Below are 24,232 nucleotides of genomic sequence, written 5' to 3'. Positions count from 1 at the left end.
CATATTAAAATTAAATATAAAACAACGATTTATATTAAAGAATGTATTGTATCGAATATTTGTCCAATTGTGATCAACTTTGTCCACTTGCCTGTGACCTACTTCAAGAGCCTTGAGATTTTGTGCATATCCGCTATCAATTTTGCAATGACATTGACCTGATGATAAAGACAACTAAATTTTTATTTTTCATAATATGAATTGATTTTTACAAGTACAAACAGAATAGGTATAAGAAGCCTTTTTGATAGTTATAACTTTGTTCTTGTTTTAAGTATTTTTTTTTTATGAAATTAGTGTTAATGTTGCAATCCTTAAATTTGTCAAAAATCTATAAGCACTTTTAAGGTGGATGAAGTAATTTTCAATGAAAATAAGAAGACTTATGTACGTTTTACAGCATTCAAGCATGCTGTATATGAAGCCAAGTTGACCTGCTTATTATATTTTTAGAGCACATCAAGAAAAACATCATATGGAAAGATAGATAACATTTAATAGAGAACCAATTACAATAAATAAAATAAAAAGTGTGTAAATAAGACACGTGGTTTTGGTTATTAGAAGTTTAAAAATGTGGAATATCACCTATTCAAATGAGTGAATGATGTAATGTATAGCCCATTAAGTAAAAATATATCGATCGTTTTGTATTTATTGGCTTAATCGTAGAATATATAAATATGCGTATTAAGGAATTAATTAATGAAGGAATTGTAAGGAAGACGTGTTTCACAAATTGTTTGTAAAGATTTCTTGTTATGAGGTTCAGACTCTCAAATAAAAAAAAAAACTAAACTAACTTAAATAAATTAAAATTATATCAGCCAGATTATATGTCACCCTATATCAAATATAGTTTAATTAATCAATAGCTATGAAATATAAAAAATAGGTGAACGAATTTTTACAAATGAAAACAAACAACAATTATTTAGAGAAAAGCCTATAGGCTGGAAAATATTTCCCGACGTAAATTCACTGACACTGCACAAATCGAGTAAATAATAAAAAATAAGCAATGGGGTCAGACTGGCTGACGACAAGTCAGTCATCTGTAATTATATTAATTTTCTTGTTTATTTCGTCATCTATATGTCTAACATTTAATTAAAAAAGATTCCGAGTAAAGTCTATAAAACAAACATCAAAATTCAAATATTTTCAGTGTTCAGTGGTTAATACACAGATACAATCTGTATTACATAGATAATTACACCCTCGCCCATATTTTTCTTAAAGAGGATGTTTAAAAACTTTATTGAAGCTTTGTATTCTTTGTGTTTGCTTTTTACTGTTCTGTCTGAGATAATATTTCTAAGAAATTCAAATATTACTTTTCTTACATATGAATTACTAACGACTAGAAGATCTGATGAAACCTAAAAAATAAAGTCTACACTGACACAAGGTGTTGAACCCAAACCATGGATTGTTAAAATACAATAAGTTTTATTACTTGAAGCGGAACTATTCAAGTTTACTCTCTGAAAAATACATTAAGTGTAAGTGGACCAGGATCAAATTTTGGAGAAAATTATCTTAAAAAAATATATAATAATTTTACTCTTATCTTTTGGGTCTAATCAAGAATCGTTTTTGATTTATCACCTGGTTGTGATGTTACCTCAATTTTATCTTCAAGATTTGTTTATATATATATATATGGTGTATTCTATTAGTACTGTTTTAGGATTTTTTAACATAAATTAAACGTTGAAAGAAGTTCAGCTAAAGCAATTAAGGGCTAAAACCGGGTCACATTTCGATACTGATACATTGTAAAATGATTTCGTGTTTTCTAACAGAAAATCTGTATCAGTGTGCAAGTAATAATCTTGTGATACATTTGTGTCAACGTTTTACGAAATATGAAAATTATAACGTTTCCATCACACATATTCACCACACTCGCGGATCAGTTGCTATTGATACACTTGTTTAATAAAAACTGGAATACACATGTCAAGTAGTTTAAACAATGTCTGTTGAAGGAACTTCTTACTTAGAGTCATTTGATCTCCTGAATATTTCGAGTGGAAAAATAGACCATTTTACTATGGTTTTTTCTTTTAAAAATGACTTTTAATAACTTGCCATATAAGAGTTTATTCGAAAGGAGACAATATTTACTCCCGTCTTTGTAACTATATCTACAAAATATTCTTTGATTGTATACGCTTAGGTTAACAAGAAAATCAATTTTATAGAAATATACATATTCATATAAATATAGATATTTAACAATTTTTTCCTTATTGGCTAAATTTTCCAGTTACGGGAATGACGTCAATTTACCTTCGGCTTTGCCCTCTCTCCAGATGCTAGTGGATAGTTCAACCATTTTTAAAGGTATATGGAATAAAAATCCTAAATAATATTTACACATTAGCTACCTAAATACAAAACTTCACCCATTACGGTTCATCAGTTATTACACGATTGATTAATAAGCGCAACTTTTTTACAAATATAAACAAACACACATTTTTTAAGCCATTTTTATAAGTTTTTCCAAAAACTTTAAATAAATCATCCATCTTTTTAAGGATATTTTTCGTTGTGTTTTAATTTCTGTTAGTAACAGTTTAGAGTAATACGCAAAAGTTAAAAGGTTTATCTATTGATATTAATCGGTCGAGTTGTTGATGCAGGCTGCGTCGCTAACTGAAAGGTCAGGACCAGCTTTATAAGGAAAAAGTTTTGTTATTATATTAGCTACCTTATTTGTATTAGGTATCATATAAAGCACTCTTCTGTTATTCAAATTGATATAGTATAAAACTTTATAAAACTTGTTTTATGAATTGCGGTACAAGTTTTGTACTATCAATTTATAATAAAAAAATTTTAAAAGTTATTTTAGTTTACAAAATAATTATTTTACGATAATTCCTACTTTTGTTATTGTTTCGATTTGTCTGTGTATACATTGTCTTTTCATTTAGATATTTGTCATAGATTTAAGTTTTCTCGTTTTATGGTGAGGAGCTCCACAAATTTAGACCTATGAAAATAAACATATAACATTTAATTATTAAATACTCTGTTTCTTATTGGTATTTACCTGTAATAATTAGAAACAGGATATTTAATACTTAGAAATTTACAATTCTATTAAAAGATTTAATATGAAGATTTATTGAGTTTTCTACAACTGAAATATTTACTTATATGTATGTTATACTTATATTTAACGTTACAGATATTAAAATATGCCCAAAGTGTTTATGGCAATCTTATATTATCGATGTCAATGGTTGGAAGGATTATTGTTATTATTACCTTAAAAAATATATAAGGAAAAAAGAGATTTAAGTTGAAAGAGCAGCATTAACTTACGTCGTAAAAGTTACGATGTTGTTTTGTAATTAAAAAATATTTATATATGAAGATTTTCTCGGTATGTCTTTATTTAGTGTGTAGACAAAACGTTTCTTAAGTTTGTTTACGGTCCTGTCTGTCTGGCCAACTTGAACATATATTAAAAATGTACTTCCGTAACCACTACTCGGAGATTACTTAATTTACCTACAATCGTGCTAATGGATTGGACTGTTTAATTCTGACTGATAAGAAGATAATTGTTCAACATAAGTCATAATAATGATGTTATATGTATATTTTATTTACTGATCGTCGATTCGTCTGTGTAGCGGGTTGGGTGGGCATGCGCCGGCGCAGGCGCAGGCCGGTGCGGGGTGCGCTCGTTCATATAGCGCCCCCGCTCCGCGCGGCCTGCAGTCCTGACCGACGACACTTCGCCGCAGCACGCCTGACACGCAACACGCGCCGGTTGCGCGCCCTTTCTCTCACGCAGTGCGACGTTACGTGATTCAGTACGTGAATGCAAATACGGACCGCTCTGTTCATACGCATCGAGGAATCCGGTACCGCCGAATTTATCAAAGGGGTGAGTCTTTCAATTAGCTAGCGAGCACAGCGACTACTGCCTGCCGGCTCGCCTCCGCCTTGAGCCGTCGTTTTTGCACAGATACGTTGGCGTTTCGCACTCGGCCCTTCCCTTCGACGGGCTCCTGTGGCGCGATGCTGTTAAGGTTAACAGCTTCGGCGGTATTTGTAAATATGACCGAGGCGAGCCTCACTGCAACGTATCCGTACACAATAAAATTGTTTTTCGCTCGTCAAAGAATATTTAAATATCCCATATCGATGTTACAGTGAAAAGCGGTTCTCGATTCGACGCGTTTGTTTGATTCTTTTGTTCGCGTGTTATCCACTCGCGACAGGTATGAAATACAAAAACACATTATAACACCTACAGCGGCGTAAACTCATTGGGTAATAATGAAAAACATGATCCATTTCCTCCCCACCATGAGCTGGATCCACTAAAACAAGACTGCAATAATTATTTGTATGATTTGTTTACATTGTTTTAATTATCTGGTCCAATATAACATTAGCAAGCATGTTTGTTTTATGTTTTGATACGAGAAATAAATTCAAGTTGTTCAAACACGGCAACCGTCACTTCTACACTAGTGAATCATTATAGTTAAAATTTTTCTCCGGGCGTATGTTTCAGTGGACTGTATAATTGGTTTTTTTTTTATCTGTAATTGCTGAGCGCGTATCAATCGAACGTGCCTGAGGCTTGGTCACATATTATTGTGAAGTAATTTTAGTATCTGTATAAGTTATCAATAGAATTTATTATAATATTATTTTATGCGTATCCTCATAGTGTCAAAATTTTTAATTCTTTAATTTATAGCTTATTGAAAAAGAAAATTTTGGGAAAGAAAGAAACTCTTTTAATTAAATAACAATTTTTAAAACAATATTTTTGTTAATTACAAAGCGATTTATAATTTTTGTGTATTTAAACTTCATGGCTTAAAAAAAATACTACAACTTGATTAACATTTCCTTAAACATTCTCTATATAATTACAAGCTATACTGTAACAAAACATTATAAAAATTAAACAAATAATTCTTGAGAGATGTTTCTTTATAAATATTGGTCGTCGACCGCCGGCGGTTTTCACTTAACGAACGAAGTAAACTAGAAATATAAATCACAGCTTAAGCTTTAATTACTTACATTTTATTGGTTTGTAGTACGAAACATGATAAGAATGTTTGACTTATCGTCAACTATACTTCTAACTGCCATGAATATGAGTCATCTCGTACTTTATTTATAATTGTCTTCAGTAATATACGAGCAATGAGTGTATAATACTTTATTAACACACACGTCGATATTCTTCATTTTAACGATCATTTTCTAACATTTATTGTATTTCCGTTTATTTATTTGACTCGCAACAAAATCTATTAAATCAATAGAATGTCTTATGTCTTAAAATATTCATATTCTAACTGGTATATCCGGTGATAAAAAAAAAAATATGAAGACGCAAACGACTCGCGGATTAGTTTCGAGATTCATGAAATATTACGCACGAGGAAAATGTATTTTTTATAATTTATACATATAAATTTTATTTATGTAATATTTATATTTGATTTCTGTTAGGAATATTGTTTTTCAAACACGCCAATAGACTTTACGGTGAAGGTAAATATCGTCATTGCAATAGGTTTCTGCGTAACATTTTGCGACATCTTAACTAGTTTCATGCTACTTGCGGTCCCTTTATAATTTATAAAATTATTAAAATAAATACAATATATCTCTTCTTACATATAATATAAAAACTTTATACATATTTGAAGTTTACGTTTTATTAACAAACAATAAACATCGCACTTGTATGTGCAACGATGTCAAGTAAATAATATTCCATTCATATATTCCATAATTGTTATATAATAAGATAACTGGAAAGGAAATAATTCTTTATTGGCATATAATAGGAACTATTATATTATTTTACTTTGAGAAATATCCGAGAATGCGTACAATTGGACCGGTCATAACCGGCTGTATCTAGTTCCGTACGACGCTTCTATTGGCAGGAAACGTGGAAACTAGCTAGGAGTATTATTATACATACATTTATACATGATGATTCTGTTTCATATAATAAAAATTATTGGATGAGCTTTCACACTTTCTTTATGAAATTAAAAACATAATATTGTTATATATTAATAATAGAAACGGACGTTATGTGAAGTAATGTATGTTAATTTGTTTAAGAAGCTACGAACAGCATGTAGCATCGGTTCTTTATTATCTAAGCGTTTCTATTTAAAGATATTTTAAGATGTTATCTTCAACGGTAAACAATTTTTGTTATGCATGAGATGAAACATGGTATAAAAATATAAATCCTATAGAATATAAAAATCTATGTTGATAGTTAATGCTACATATTCAAACGTATAAGGTAGATTAGTCCATTCGTCCGGTTGCTCTGAGAGGGATGGCAGGATGTCGTGCCATTATTGCCATGTGACTAGTAGATTTTTATCTTTTAAGTTTTCAAACATTAGTTAATGGATTCCTCGATAAGCCAGCAAACTTGTTTACAGAGGTTTGGCAACGTGCACTTGTATATTAAATGCACAACTTTTGAATATAAATTAGAAACGTTAATTATATCTTTTTATATTGACGACATTTAATTATCCGATTTATTTATCCGATTGGTCCCATTCAACGAACGTGACTAATTTACAAGATACGATACATAGTACAGTGGTTAACATTTAGAAATATATGAACGCGTCTTGAACATGACATGAACTCTGACATTAATAATTATATATAAATACATTATGAAAATAGAGCGTTCACATAACTCGTACATACGAGTAATTCGTAAACTCTCAACCGCGTCTGCTTCCCTGGTTGAAACGAGATTCAATTGAACGAAACACGGAGATAAGAAGGCTTTTAATCCGTTATGTTTAATGAGGATCGTGTAGGACGGTCAATGTTCGAGATGCCTAAAAAAAGGATCACTTTTATCTTTATCTTCATTTTCACCGTAACTTTTAACTGTATTTTTATATAATATATGTTTCGTAGGATTATATAATATTGTATTGAATATGCAGTTAAGTGAATGTAATTTTTTTTTCATAATGAATGAAACATTTTTAATAGAACAATAATTATTTATTTTTACGTGTTATGTTTATATATAATTTATTAAACAAATCTTTTTTCTTTGAAAATCCATAAAAATCTTATTTCATACAAAAAATAATAACGAATATGCTTGCATGATTTTTCGAAAAATTTTAATAACTGATTGATTTATTTACAATATAATTTTTATATTATGAAGGATTAATAAATTTTGACATAAATCAATAGAAAATTATATACATTTATTTATTTTAACGCTACACTTTGTTAACACTCTAGAGAAAATTACGGATCGCGTTGATGTCGAATGTACAGGAAGGTGTTTATAAATTAAACGATAGTATTGTGTACAGACCTCCACACAGTGAGTCGCTGAATTTTAAATCTACAACTTATTCTAAATAATATCTTACAAGCACTTTGTAATGTTTAGAAGTCCCAGCAACCATATAATGAATAATGAAATGTTAGTGTCAATGTAGGACGAGGTCTATATTATTCGTTAGGTAACAGTTTCCAATATTACAAATACTAAAGTTTCAATATTATTTTATTTTTTGTTTGCAATCATTGTGTTCATTTTTATAATTAGATTTTCAACATTTTATGAAAGTTGATATAGATAATATAAAATTTTATAGATACATAGATATAATTTGACTGATGTTACCTAAGGTAATAGTAATAAAACGTGGAAATTTGCACTCATTATTTGTATGAGGACTCGATGGCTTAATTGATGAACCGACTGAGACGTGATATTCCGGATGTCACTGCTTTAAATCCAGCTTCCTGTAGATAAATTTTCCATTGAATACATAAAAATTAATTGATGTAGTGACTTGTCTAGAAATCTCTCAATGGAATACAAAGAACAATACACTTAATTTGTTATATAGACTTAATTGCTGTTTAAATACAAATAAATCGCTTCATTATAATTGAAAAGAAATTATATATTGTAGTACAGATCTATTATATAAATGTCGTCTTTAAGATGTGCGATTGTTTTATATTAGCGTTTCAAACAATCAGTGTTCACTTTGATTCTCCGAAAGCATTAGCGTTTGAGGAAATATTTTAACGAGTATAGGAAAAAAACTTTATATTAACCAGCGAAACTGTAATTAACCCAATCACTGAGTTTATTTAACAATATCGAGATAACTATGAACGACCTGTCCGAGTATTTATAGATGGTGTCCAACACGACAGTGCGTGTTCCGATGTTGATCCTTGTATACTTTCTAATACGACACGCGAAACACTAGCAAGGCCGTACGAAGAGAAATGACGAAAACTGTCCCAAATCATGCCGCATTTATTGATGGAGACCTAAATTTATTGATTTAATAAGGACATTATAAAATATATCGTTTGTCTATAACCTTAACAATTAAAATTTTGCCTAAATGTAATTTAGCATCAATTACATAATGTGTTTTCAAAATATATGTATTGATATGCCCGTTGCTTCAAATGAATATGAATTCTTTCAGCGTTATTCATGTTATAAGTGTAATATTATAAAAGAACTCTTAATGTTTTTCAACAAGAGAGATAACAAAAATCTAAAAGAAGTTGTGTTAAAAAACAGTAGACTAGTTCAAAAGTCGGCTTGTTTAATTTAACTCTTAAAGCAAGTACATACTCAACATATGAGGATTACTGTTAATTTGTAAATCCCAACCTTATATATCCAAAACCTCTGACAGTGTGACTTCCTTAGAAATTACAAAAACCGTCTGTGACATTGTAAGGAAGCATCGAGGTCACGTTCAATCGCGTTGTCTGATAAGTGTTCGAGAAATCTAAATTGAATTCAAAAAAATTCATCAATCAATTTGTGCGAACATTCATTAATAAGAAACCTAGACGCCATTACACCTGACATAGTACACAGACGGTATAGATGGTTACTTTCGATTTCCTTTTTCTATAGAATGTACATGAGCGCCAGGGAAATGTAGGCTTTGTGTCATGCGCTTAGAGACAAAAGTGGTGTAGCAATCTGATGGACTGTTATTTTATCAGAAAGCCTTCGGGCGACCTTCAGCCTGAATTAAAAATTGGCTTTGTAAGTCGAGGATGTTACTACAGATCGAGGCCAGCAGTTTAAAATAAGTCTTTAAATTATAGATTCACAACTAAGTAATTGTTTATAGATAGTATAAGCTCGTTGCTCTTTTTGTACATACATATACAATATACAAATATTTTCACCTATATACATAGTATCAGTTATTGTAAATTATATTAATAAATCTTATGAAATGTAATAAGATATCGTTAGGAAATAATTGTTCTAATATAAGAAATGGCTTTGGTATGCTTGAATGATATATATTTCGTGATTCACATTAAGGAACGACAACAAATAAATTTGTTTTTAATTACAAATATACTTATGTCAACCGTACTATTGAATTTCTGTTTAGTGCATTTCGACTTCTCTCATAGTTTTTATTTAATATTAGAATATAATCAATATTACTGAATATACGTGTAAAATATTATATTCATTAATACTGGTAGTATATTGACTAGTAGTATGAATGATTTTAGGCGGTATTCTAAACTAAGTAGAGTTTAATTTAAGGTGCTGTTTATACTTCCGTTATTAGTAATACTGGTGAAATAACTTTTCAAGATATTTCTATTACGTAAATCCTCGCTAGTATGTTTTCATATATGCCTCATATCACTGCTATTTATATATGAGTATTTTTTTTTTCTGTACCTTTTAACACAATAAGTTATGTCCATAGTGACGTAGACTATAAAAGTATAATAATTTTTTTTTTACTCATATCTAAAATAATGCCTACATAAAATACTACAAATAAAAAGAAATGCGTGCTCAGTTACAATTTCACTTTAAAAATATCTAACAGCATCTATACCGTAGTCTACGGAATGTGACTAGAAAATTCTGCTTGCTTCATTATTTTATGTGTGTATAAAATCACGTTCAGTAATGAGTAGTCAGCAAATCCCTTTAATGTTTAAATAAAAACGTTTATTATTAAAGAATCACCTGTCTAATAGTTAAGTGTGATGCAGCTTCCTTATCTATAGAGACGACGTCCTTGCGGTATTCGCTTAACCTTATAATATATATTTTTTTATGGAAATATTGTTTTGTAGAAACATGTCCGAGGTGAACTTGTTGCTAATTGTAAATAATTCCTCAAAACTGATGCTGTGTATAGAAATGAATTCAATATTTTAGAACGTCCTCGATATTTATAAGAATTTTGTATAATAAAGGACTTAATAACAATGTGAGATACAAGTTTTTATTTAGAATCGAACTTTACATTTTATTAAAGTACAATTTTTATATTGTTTTAATTTATCTTATCTTAGTTGTTTCGACCATTATTTCCTTAAACATGTTAATAACGAGCGCAATCTTCATTCATATGTATCTTTATTAAAATGCAAGGTCTCCTTAAATGGGAAACACATTACTCTAAATGAGTACACGGTATTGATTGACCTTTCGTTACAGTTTTAATAATAAAATATGCATTTGATTTGAAGCGCGTTTATTGTTTATATAATATTATAATATAAACTATAACTATCAGTGACGTGTTGATTAGCTCGAGGTCGGTGACATGTAGACGAAGGTTTCGGAAAACTGCGTCCGAAAACTATTGAAGGCACGTTAGGCAAAGGTTGCACGTAGGTTATTTTTATAGCATTTTAATTGCTTCGCGATACGTATTCATGAAATACAAATCAAAGTTTGTGAACTCATAAGCGTATGTTTTACGAAATTTAATTCATGTATTTATTTAAAATATCTTAAAATCCAATGTTAAAAAGAGTTACCTGTATTTTTTATGCATGCAAATGTATTGAAAGGTGTCAACTGTCGAAGCGTGAATAGTCCGAACACGTTTATGAGATTTTAATACAATGTAATTTGTCTGAAAAATATAAAAAAATGTGAGTAACGGGTTTATAAAACAACTTTGTTTTTAATAAAGCTATAATATTATATTTAAAGTAGCTAAGATATAGTTGTTAAATTAAAAAAAATGTTTTATAAGTATACGCTATTGGAACAATTGAAAAAGTTTCCATACAGCTATATATTTCATAATGACATAGAAGTTTGCCGCTCGTACTTTAGCACTGTTAGTATTAATGTTCGAATGAAGCATTTCGTAACGTCGGTTACGCAAATCTCAAATTCTTATCACGGAACACCATTTTCCAATATGTAAGAACTCGTAAACACACGACAATAAAAAATATTGCACGGTATTATGTATTAATATTATTATTGCTAGATGAATTTTTTTTCATTGTTTACAATATTTATTACTAATATAATAAGGGTCCAATATAACTAAAAGATAGTCGATGCAATCGTCGAGATATCGTCCGAGAGTGGTCGCCAGAGGTCAACCACTCCTCTAATGAATATTCTAACGTGTTCATCTCTGTTTCCTGTAACACGAACATTAATTTTGTAAACATCTTATTTTATTTACGGGTAAATCCGTTGATACGTTTTGTGTATTCATCGCGGCTAAAGTTGAAATAAATTAAAAAGAGGTTTTGAGTTATGGGAAGTTTTATATGGCTTAATTTAATATGTTTCGTTCATTTAAATTGACAGAGCAAATACCCGAAGTACAGATGACCGTTAAGTTGGCATAGATAAAGACGTCTGACATCGTTTAACCGTGATGGAACGGGGCTTGGAGAAATTTAGAATGAACATATTCAGTTAGCTTCCTGACAGACATTTACAAATCTTATTGTGCTTATTTTGTTCGCTCATCGGACGTTCAATTGAAGTCAATGATGCCAATAAACTTTTTGCCATCTACTCGCCGGTAGTTTTGTTTTATCTTCTGTGGTATTTTCAATAATTATCTATTAACTATTAACTACTATAATATTTAAACTTAATCATTGAAGTATCTTAAATTTTTAAAGGTTTTTTTCACATTGAATTCGCTCAGATATTTATTCTGTCATTGTAGTAAGTTGAGTCATAATTTAAACGACAATTATGTTACGACCGGTCTATTCATAAATAGAACTTATTTTATTCTTATCGGAATACCCAATATTCACCTTTATATCCCGGAATATAGCAATTAAACGAATCAGTCTTTGAATAAGTAAATTAAATCTAATATCTTAAATGCCGTAATGACATTATCCGACAATATAAGCTCTCAACACTGACGACTCTTATAATAACAATAATTTATTCTTATCCGTTTTAATTGCACTTTACTCTGTTCTATTAAGTCTTGGTTTTCATTGAGCCAATCTTATTTAAGATTCTATATCATACATCTGGTTTTAAATGGTCACATTAGCGGTGACTATAAAAACAATGTCATTGAATCGTGTGACATTAGATGTAAAAAAAAATAATAAATCCACACGCTATCGGTTTAATTGACTAATTGTTATACCGTTTATAAAAACTGATAAATATATTTTATGTTTTATAAAAACAGACTAAAAATTGATTTGACAGTAGTGGATACATAATTGCAGTATAGGATATATATTATATTTATTTGATAATTATTAATAAACACCATACTGATCTGCCGTCATGTTTAGCGTTCTTTATTCAGGAGTTTTCTTTAATTCCTAAGTTTTTTTTTTTAAAGATAACTTCTTTAATTCCTCTTGTATTGTTATTTGAATTACATCCCACTTAAATTCTCATCACCGTTCATGTCATTTATGCTTTCCTGTCGTGTTTATTATTTTCATATTTGACGAGTCTTTATCGTAATTTATAATTTTTATCATAAAAAATAGATATATATTATTTTAAGTAAACAAAATTAATTTCTATTCATATATAATAATATTCAGTTTCAAATAAGCAGATGGCCTGAATATATTTGTATTGGAAACTCTTTCATTTGAAATACGAAAATTATACATATAATATAGTAAGTATTTTGATTTTCGTCGTTAGTTTTAATTGAGACCGTATTCATTCGATGCATTTATCGAGTAGTAACAGCTCTATTCTTGACAAATGATTATAAACATATTAGTAACATCCTTTCATGAATGACAATACAGTCATCGTTAGCGTTATGTAGACCGTTCTTACCTATGTTAACATAACCACGTCCTCGTTTAAACGTAATGTCATTTGTGAAGTTAAACCAAAACTGATATAATTGAACCACACAAGCAAACGCTATTGTGCACCTAACAATAGATTTTATAGTTTGAACACACTTAATTAACCACGACAAGGAAAATAAGCAAATATTACTTTAATATGCTTCGAGCTATAAACTGTCAGATCTACGATCGTGTCAAGGCGAGATAAGGCATCCACTGATGCCAGGAGGCTCGAGGGCAATAAATGTCTCAATGGATTGCTGTAAATAACCGTTTTATTTACTTAAAACTGTCTTTTCATTTTCCTCACTCAGATGTATGTTGAGTGATATTTTAAATGTCTATAAGGTACCGTTGCTATAAGCAAGGCACTTGACCATTAGTGCCTTTCCCAAGTTTGATATTATTAAAAAATAGACAAAACGAGAATCGGATACCTTAAGTAGGTCGTGTATTTAAATTCTACCTTACTCTAGTAATATTATTACGTAAAGTAAACAACGCGCTAGCATTTGATTAGATAAACAAAGCTAATACAAGCATGAATTTATTAATTATTTAGTTCAAAAACACGCAACGTTAAAATCAAAATAATAAGAATGTTACGATTGTTTTCTTCTGTTTAGGCTATCATGGTTCTCAAACTGTATGTCACCTCTCCTCTGTTTCGAATTAAAATTAAAGATAATATTTAAAGCAATTATATTTTATCAATAAATTTATATTAAATCCTCTATTAAAATATTTTGAGATATAAATGAATATATGTGAACCTATTTCCACACGTGAGTGTTATCCGATATTAAATAATAAAAATCACAAAACAACCGTTTCTAAAGAGTTATTAGTTATCGACTTATATCGTATTTTATTTGAATGCTTTTGTGTTTTGTATATTGTAATTATGTGTTCATATTAAATTCATACAAACTTTTTTATTATTTGGGACTTCCCAAATGAATAAATCTTTATAACATCAATTTGGACTTTAAAAACACATATTTGTTGTTTTTTATGGTTTGTTATTTTATACATTTTAAGAATTTGTTAATAATAATAATTTTTATATATTTATATATTACTTATATAAATTATTATAATAACAACATCTTTTCTGTCACGACTCCACTTGCTATCCTTCCAACTAAATTGAATGCAGATTAGAATTGAATAGAATTTATTCGAATGGAAACATATGTCGATACGTCTGTAATACGTAAAAACATAAACAACAAAGGTAGTATTGTTAAAAATTGTTGCATTTCTTTTTTTATATTAATCGATGTAAATGCTTTTTTTTTTAATGTTCCCTTCATAAATTTTCTCAAAATAGGTTTTAATATGAATTAAAAATGTAGATATGCAATTCGTCATGTTGTCATTTATATTCCATGTAGAATATTAGCAAGTTACAGCATTTAACCATTAATATTTGTATGAAGTTTTAATTATTCGTACAGATAAGTCTATTATAGTAACTTTAAATGTCGTCGGTGTAATACTTGATCGAATAATCGCAACAATTATTTAATAATATGCGTTTACGGACGTTCGTGTTCGTTCGTTGTTCGAACTTGAATATCGTACATTTGAGTTAGTAACAGGTTTGGAATAGATAAACCTGTAACTAGGTAACGGAACTTAAGATTTATTGTTATATTATTTGCAGAATTATAGACCCTTTGTGCACGCAATAAGCGATATTATTCCTTATTGAGCGCTATTGCAAATCATTATTTTTTTACTCAGAACAATAGCTCAACGGACACGCAGTACATTTGGAAGATAAATGATGTAATATATTTTTTTTATTTAAAATTCGCTAGATGTAGTATTGTTATTTATGTTACGGACGGACGTCTTGCGGTCGAACAATAAAAATGAAAATCACAACTCTTAACAATATTTCAAGTCTGTACCGTAATTCTTCTTTATTTTATAATTCCTAAGGCTCTAGCGGTCTGCAGGTCCAACAATCAATCACTCACGCCAAGTTACCGGTATTTCCATAGCCTTTTTTTGAAATTGCAAAACACAATTTCACCTTTATTTTGCTTACAGTTCTGAGAATTTTATCTATACCAATGAAAATTTGTTTAGCGAAACACTTAGGACTATTTTTGGTAATATATAAAATGATTTTTAGTAATAGCTTCTCGTTTTTAGCTTGTACTAACTATTGGTAAATACTGGAATATCTGAATCTGACCTTATTAAGGTGTAGATAATGCCTCGATGAATTTGCACATAACAACTAGTTGTAAAGGTGAGGAATTCTGCGATGTGTTTCGAAACCAGCTCCTTATATTTTCATAATCGTAAATAATAGCCTTAAGCATTAGTTGTTCTAAGATATCATTGAAATCGGCCTTAATGACGTCTCCTTTACGAAGTGAATTGTAAGTACACAGTTTTTTTAGAATCAATTATGTTTCGTATAAATACGTAAGTTTTATATCGGGTCGCCTAGCAGCACTTAAAAATTTTATTAATTGCTGGAATTGTTTGTCCAAAATACGGTGACCTACACAATCGAGACATTCATCTTACAATTGCAAGTTTAATGTTGCTTTTAATTACTCCGCTTAAAACTCGGTCAAACAAATAATATAACACTCGTAGAATATTCCAGACGAATTAGACTCTTTGAGGCAGCTCCAGACCGATAGTATAATGTTCTATTGAACGGCCAATATCTAGGACATTTTCTAATAGTAAATATTAGCTGATAATTATTTTAATTGTTATATTTTAATTTTATGATACAAGTTTAATTGGGCATTTAAAGTTATTTTCCTATTGTTTTTAGTATACTAATTATGTTACTAATTGTTAATGTTATCAGTGAAATATTCGGTAGTTAATGTTATCAGTGAAGTATTCGTTAGGGATTTTATCTGAGATTTGTATTGTATGGTATGTGGACAATGGGAGAAACATTACTTTATGAAAAAATAACCTCACAATTATAATGAATAGGTAAACAAAATAAGAGAACTGTCCCTTAATAATAGTTGTGTATGGTAGCGGTTAATTAAAATTAAGATAATGTTAAAACACGTATCCAAATATGAAGCCGGTGCTAGCACACGACCGATGGAACCTTGTGACAAGGCTGCGTCGCACGCGTGCGCTGCATCGCAATTTGTGACCTAGGATTTGCGCGACTTTTTAATATAGTGCTGTTTTAACTGGAACAAAAAGCCTGTGTTCAGATAAATATCCTTTGTTTTTAATGATTCTTACGATCACGATTGTTTGAAAATCTCTGTGAGTTTATTTTTAGAGAAAATAAATTCCATTCGGTATAAAATGCATTGTGAGATATTATTAACACTGATTGCCCATCTGGATCGTGTACACGTGCGTTTTGCGAGAACATCAAAAACTACAGGTTTTTTATTTCGAGATGCGAACAGGAAAACGCCATGTTTAAAGGCAAACATCGCTTGGAATTTGCGACGTGTCAAGCTAAACTTTCCTTTCCTTTGCTATACAATATTCGCAAACTGATGGATTTTTAATATTTGTGATTTTAATCACGAAATTCATTATTAAATCAGCCTTACTTTTCTTTACCGATATTATAATATTAGATGGTAGCCTGATATGAATTGTGTTATGACTTTAAATTAGAAATTAGTTCGCGTTAAATTGAAAAAAAATAAAAATAAAATTCATATCACTCCAAATATAATTATTAATAATAGCCTAAGTTGCATATCATTTTACAGACAAAACTGGTATACGTATCCTTGGCCAAACAGCTTATAAATAACATTGAAAAATACAATCAATTAAGAATTTGGCGTCACAAGTTTGCAAATGAGGCCAGAAGAACTTTATGTAACATGAGTTTCTCTGAGGAGTGAGGAGCCGTTTTGCTTCGCGACATACATACATACATACGCACCGGCCCTCGTATACGCCATATAACATGTATAAACCTATACATGCAAACATAATTCTAACTTCTTATTAATGTTCAACTGTTATTTATTTCAGAGAAAGCAAATAATAATAAATTACGGACTTATCATTTGGTATTGACACTTATTTGGGCTAAAGTGCATTGACATCAACAAAAGGTACTAAAACATTGTCTCTGAGCAGTCCTTTGACATCAATAAGTGGATTCAATATTGACTTTCATCGGTACCCACTTATGCACAAATATGTATCTATATTTTTTATTGCGAAAATAGTTTAATATATTTTTTAATCGTATTTCTAATCGTGTTATGTAAAATAGTTTGTTTCATTTTATACAATATAAGAGTCAGTTTTATAAACAGAGTTAGAAAACAAAGACATTGTTGATAATAGTGATTGATATTTACAAATGATATAGTATATAGGACATCCTTGTACACAGTAACTGTGTCTACACTCTGAATGGTCCGTTGGGATTTTAGTTTACTAATTTACTTAGGGGAGTTTTTTTAAGTTATGTATGTAGTTAATTTAAGGAATTGAGATAAATTAATAATCAAATCATTAAACATTTATTAATAATCTGACTAAAGATTTTCATTAATCTTTGAAATATAATAACGGATTTAGCTATTGTATATTATATTACAACTTCGAGAAAAATATAACAGTCTTATATCGTCTTTCGATGAACACTGTTTCTCCAACATATTTTAATTATATTCGTATAAACAAAATTATTATTGTTGATAAGTGTCTGCCAGTGCAGTTGATTAGTTTTGAAAATTATATATATATATAAAATAACCAAACATCCTTAAAACAATTTACAAGGTATTTATAATCGTTGTAAAGTTTGTAGGGGCAGGTCATAAGTCGCTAGTATTCTGAGAAGTTAGGTGTTAAGAGCGGTCGGCGCCAGTCGCCCCCAGACAACGGTACTAACTCGTTTGAGATGGTCCATCACGCAGGCGCCGCGCTACAACAACAACCTACTTTCCAACACGTATCTAACTTGCATCTTTGATTATTATATACCAATAAATAAAAGAAATATCTTTACTAACTAAGATCTGTGGAATGTTTTAAAGTCAAACGTTCAGATATTTTTAGAACTCCATTTGACATTAACAGCGCGTTCAATTAAAATCCTAGTTAATGTTACTTGTTGACTTGTGCGTAAACTCGTCGAACTAGTAAGTTTTATTATAAATAATATAACACATATTTTATTAACTGTTAACTTTTACTGCGCTTACTGAAAATTTTACTTTGATCGGAATATATTTAAATGAATTGAATTTTAATATTTGTTTTGAATGGTGAGCATCTTTAAGTATACTATATCTTTTAGTTATGAAAATCGTAACATAATAAAATTGTCTCCCTTCAAAATGCTGAAACCAAATGCTCTATTACGTTTATATTTTATGAAATATAAAAGTTTTTGTTTATTGCTCAAGCTAGCATTATTTAGAGCAACATCGAAAATAGTCGAACGATAATTCTATGTACCTATAATATAAATGTTTGAGATTCATGGCTGCCATTCAGCGACTTTGTGATTAAAATTTATGGCCAAGATTAGTGCGTAATTCTAAAAATTTTCCCTATACTAATCGCGGACTTCATCCGCATGTGCAGTTCCTTTTGAATCTGATCGAATCCATTCGATATACCTATGATTAATCTTTTTGTGTTAACTAAATGTGTAGCCAATTCCTTCAATTCCATACGGTTATTAAATATTTGTATTTTTTGTTATTAAATATTTCTGCAGGGTCACAGGACTCGACAAGGGTCTAGGTAATAATATAATGAAAATAATTAATGCAACAAGAATGTGGGGTGTAGTTGTGGGTAGTTATAGTAAATGCTATGTCGTAATATGAATGGGAACAGCTGCCGCAGACCACAGCGGCCATGATGATCCGACTTTGTAAAGTGCTTTCTTATTATGCAACACGAAACCCGTTCGATTTCATTAGAATAACGAGCAGATTTTATAAATTTGCATTAGTATTCGCGAGGCAATTCGCACATTACGGCAAATTTCGATATAAATAGTTGAGTAACTGGGAAAGTTATTTACTTTAATTATTGTACCGGTGATGGTCGGATACACTTCTTCAACGAACCAGAGTAAGCGTACAACAGTACGTACGTATCTAACAGTCGTATCTATCAGTATCTAACAAGATACAATAATAATAAGATTTTTATATATATCTCATACATCATTTCAAATTTCTAAATATTAAAGGGTCTCTATTGATGTCTGTCAATAGTCATTTTTATTAGTAAAATTTTGCTCTAAATCATGTTGGTACAGCGTAATTTACATCAAATCAAGAATAGTTAAATAGACAAGCCTTCTTCACTATAAAAGACAATAGATATCATTTAACGTTGCTCTGAAAGCAGCGAAAAAAATTAAGTATTATTTAAAGTCATTTAGAGTACAAGGTTTGCATTTACGCGTCGATGTCCTTTAGCGAAGGCAAATATATTTTTACAATCGAGTTTCATTTAAATTTCACATTTACTTTCTCCGTTGAACTGTTCTCTTATTGGTCAGACGCAAAACCACTTCTTCTATTCTTAGTAAACAAATAGCATTCTAATATATATTATGGTATTTTTTTAATAAAATGTCTTAAATACTTTCAATACAATCTCAGTCACAGTAGCAGTATAGAAATACATACAAATGGATAGCATTGTAAAGCCCCGAATGTGTCAAGTTTTATGTATAAGCATTTGACAAGTATCCAAATTATTGAATAGGCCTCGAAGGCCAGTAGTAACCTTGTCTGCAATAGAACCGAACACAAGATAAAAACAAACCAATTAACATATTTTTCTTAACATAAAAAAATAAGTAGCTTTGAACTTTACTTCTATCTATATGTAGATGTATTAGATTTTGATTTAAATTTAAATTATAAAACCAGGCCGTTACTTCGACAATCATTGAACTTAATTTTTTTGGTGCTAACAAAGTTTAATGAGCCAAGATTTTTAACGTTTGAATTATTACCTAAAAATATTATGGACATTAAATAAAATGTCTCAATAATAAATAATACCTTATAAGAAAGCATAGTATTATAAATATTATTCAATCATTATTAAGTGTCTAAAATAAAAAATAATTAGTTGTGAATAATTTTTACAACTTAACCGATCTTTAATTTTATTTAATTTAATTTATATAATTTAAAACCTACTATTTCAGTCTAACAGTTGTTAAACTTCTAATTAAATTATTAACTAATATTAGTATTATCATATACGACATTTAAATTTTACATATTCTCATCTGCAATAGTACAAATGATGCATAGTAGATCTGTATCCGAAGTTGCTTCCGAAACTTAGAGTTAGAAAATATATTTAGATTAATACGAATTTAAAATAATAGTGTTTATACTTTCTTGGAATTCTCTTATCATCCTTTTATTATATTTCTATATATCATAATTATAGTAATATCAAATTTATATGAACTATTTTAGTCAGATGTGTTTTGTGAATGTCTCTTCCTAAATATGTTTATTCTGAGGAATCCATGAGTCACAGAGAGAAAAATAACTTGTTAAATAATTGTTCATATTTATAATAAATTTTCCAGTTGCTATATTATTTTGTGTGTATTTCTTGGAATTACACAATGCACAATATCCTTCAGTTTCCATTTTGTTTAGTGCGCTAAGAATCGTAGCGTGGGTAATTACGGTCGTATTTAGATGCTATCGGGTAGTGCTATATATTTATCATGCTATAACAGCGTAATCAAATTGTCGTATGAGTATTACATATAAGTGGAACATATGCAAAATATATCGCAGATCTGAAATGAAAAAATATAAAAGTACCTCTCAATATCATCAAATCAAATAATAAAAATATCCGGTTAAAAAAAATCACAGGTCGTATTTAAATAACCGTTGACGTCAAAACTGCCGATTGTTAATTGCGTTTTTGAGAATATGTTTTTGTAAATCCACTAAGCTTTACTCTGGAATTACCACAGTATATTAACGTTTTTTAAATTTATCGTCGGTTTCACCACGAATCTATGACATTATTGAAAAGCCTCCAATACTAACCACTTGTACGAGTATATGTTGTTCCAAGAATTGAAGCTTCACCGTTTTAAAGTGGTTTGTAGATTTGTTTACTATGAGGTCAGCTTTAATCTACCAATCAAAACTTTATTTAATTTAATAAGTAAAAAAACGGTAAATTTCGTTGTATTTTAACGATGGGAACTTATACTGTTTTTATCTGAACAAAGGAAATCCTGTATTGAACAAACCATAAACAATTTAACCTTATAATTGAACGAAATTAAAATTAATAACCGAGATGTGAAAATAATATACCTACTTCCTTTGTAGCGTCGCGTATGTGAAGTGGGTATTTACTAAACACAATCATACAAAAAACTTCTTATAGTTCTTACAAGTATTATTAATCTATTATTCATCAAGAATTAGTTGAATAGCGCTGTTATTTCATCCATAACATGCAAATTCTATATTGATAAAGAAAGCAATAAAATTACTATTGTGATAACACATAGTCGTTAAAGAATATTTTTTTTATTATATTAGTAACGACAACTATTTCAAAGATTTAAAATTTGTTATTCGAATGCTGTTATAAAAACGAACAAAATGTTATAAAAAATATATATATTAACAATAAAAATAAAGATGTCATATTCTTGTAAGTCTTTCTATGTTGTTTGATAAAAGCGAATTCTTAAGTCGTAGTCATATTATTCAATTAGAGCTTATCGGAGCCTATTTTAATATCTTTAATTTAAGACCGCGAATGGTGATGAATGGTAACAAAATAATTATATAATGTATATGTATCTATACGTATATGTCAAAGATCAACATCAAATACACCGCGTTTATTTGTAGATGACTAATATTACAAAATTAATTCGCATCCATCCAATTAATCTGTATCGCTTTAACGAATTCACCTTGTGATCTTGTAATTTAAATGTCCATACATTTGATATACGCATTATGTTATTAAATATAAACAAAACAAAAGAATATATTACATTTTTTTTTCATTTAGGTTGTATTAATTTTGTAAATATTTCTAAGTTATTTTGAATGTTTAATATATAGAGTTGATGATAAAACATAATATTTAAAGTAACATATAATACAGTCACTTCGAGGGCGACTGAAATTGTTTCAATGAATTCCCGAGAGAAACCTCCATGTAAGTTTTGCCACGGTCTTATTCATTGATCAACCAGTAACATGATGCGATGACACTAATTATAATCTATCATACATTAGATTGGACTAAAGGTTGCCCGTTGATTTTATAAGAATGTTTGAAATAATAAAATTAAATTTAACATCATTGCTAATAATAAAGATATACATATGTATATAAAATTTTCGTGCGTTCAAATTGAGGAGCAAATGTTACATTACGTTGTGTGTGATCACAAACAATCGTTTTAGGTTAACAGTTACATGTAACGGATTACAAACAGAATGGTAATTGGAAATACAAATATCCGAACAGCCAATAATGCACTAATCACACTAAACGTCATTCTGCTTCAAACATTGAGACACGTTCTCTGAAACGTGTCCAAACCTGCTTCCTTCGTATAGTAAATTTAAGTGCACATTAAAGTGTCTCAAATTTATAAAAAAAAAGACGGTCAATGTCATTCTACGAAACTAAGTGAATGTCTGGGATTCAATATTTCTATACAAACTACAAGCAACATTTCAAAGTTCATCAGAAACTTCGATGATGTACGTGTGACTATTCAATTCTAGTGGAGTGCAAGAATTCTGAGTTATCATGTGAACGAGAGCAACAACTAAACAAACACACGATATATAACACATTTTACAGTTTTAATACCGAATACGGTTTTAAGTTTGTTTTTCGCATACACATCAACTGGTTTATGTTTGAACAAATTTTAAATTCTATTTTTACATACTTGGAAGGTAAAAGTGTGACGAATGTGTTATCTATTCATTCTCTAGGATATAAAATATTTATTTTCACTTTTACTTATTTTTTTTTTCGCAACTTATAGACTAGAGGTTAAATAAGATCTGGTACTACGATTATCCAACGGTTTTTATGTAAATACATCTTTGTATTTCTATTTTTAATTTGCATAAAAATAGAGAAAAATGCTGCTTTATATTCATTGATTTTAAATGAAATAATGATAACATGTTATGCCACAAAATCGTTTTGTACAGTGGCAAAATAAAGAAACAGTGGTTATAAAATTAATTAAGATTTAATAAAGTTATCTTTTCTGTAATAATATTATCGGCAGTCAATAGGTCATTATAATGTAGTGGCTTCACCTCGACACGTTTCGTGCTGAGAGCAAAAAAGTCTAATGATGACAGCAAGTACCTAAGATGCAAAGCAGATCTTTATATAAAGTACCATGGCAATATAACAGACAAATTTATTTCATAGGGCGAACTGACATATAATACAAAAAATGATTTTACTCATTTAAAACCCCGATATAATAGAAATAGGAAGGTCGTAGCGTTCTTTACAATTTATATGAGTGTATAATTATAGTTCCTACCGGTCAAGAATGATTCCTAACAATAGTCGGATGACTACTTAATGGTCCTGTTTGTTGTCGCGGAAAAAAAATAATAATGCTTACAAGCTATAATGTTATGGGATCAGTCTAAAAAGTTTTTTTAATATTAATGAAAATCATCAATTCTGTCTTACATTTTTTGTTTGTTTTATCTTAAGACCAAGTCGAACCTACAATTTTAACGTGTTCACAATAACATTAGATTTCCGATATTATATTTTTATTTATAGCAAAAGAACGCTGTTCACTAGTTTTGAATAACAATAGACAAACACTCTTTATAAAATTACCTACGTATTTTAATAGACAACATGAGGTAAGAATATAAGAATATAAAGGGTTTTCTAAAATAGTCACAGCTTAGTTCTTGTCAGCGGAAGTGTAGATTGTATATATTCCAACAGTTCATGTGACACTTCGTATACTTTATATCTCAAATTGCGGAACTGATGTACAACGTCTTGAATCAAAGATGCTCTTGGCGTGTTAATTCATCGG

The 24,232-nt window shown here is 29.5% G+C and overlaps 1 protein-coding gene across 2 annotated transcripts in view; it reads left to right on the top strand.

Annotated features, from left to right (window-relative positions):
• The first annotated feature begins 3,729 nt into the window (after positions 1 to 3,729).
• The window catches only part of LOC116777287 (UNC93-like protein), a 42,623-nt gene continuing 22,120 nt past the window's right edge, over positions 3,730 to 24,232 (top strand). For both annotated transcript variants that reach the window (XM_032670745.2, XM_032670744.2), the window contains exon 1: positions 3,730 to 3,913. The gene's annotated coding sequence lies outside the window, so the exon portion shown is untranslated. The remainder of the gene's footprint in view (positions 3,914 to 24,232) is intronic.

This window comes from Danaus plexippus, chromosome Z, assembly GCF_018135715.1.
Source record: "Danaus plexippus chromosome Z, MEX_DaPlex, whole genome shotgun sequence".
Lineage (NCBI taxonomy): Eukaryota > Metazoa > Arthropoda > Insecta > Lepidoptera > Nymphalidae > Danaus > Danaus plexippus.
The sequence above is the reverse complement of the archived record's forward strand: the minus strand, read 5'-3'. Positions and strand labels throughout refer to the sequence as shown.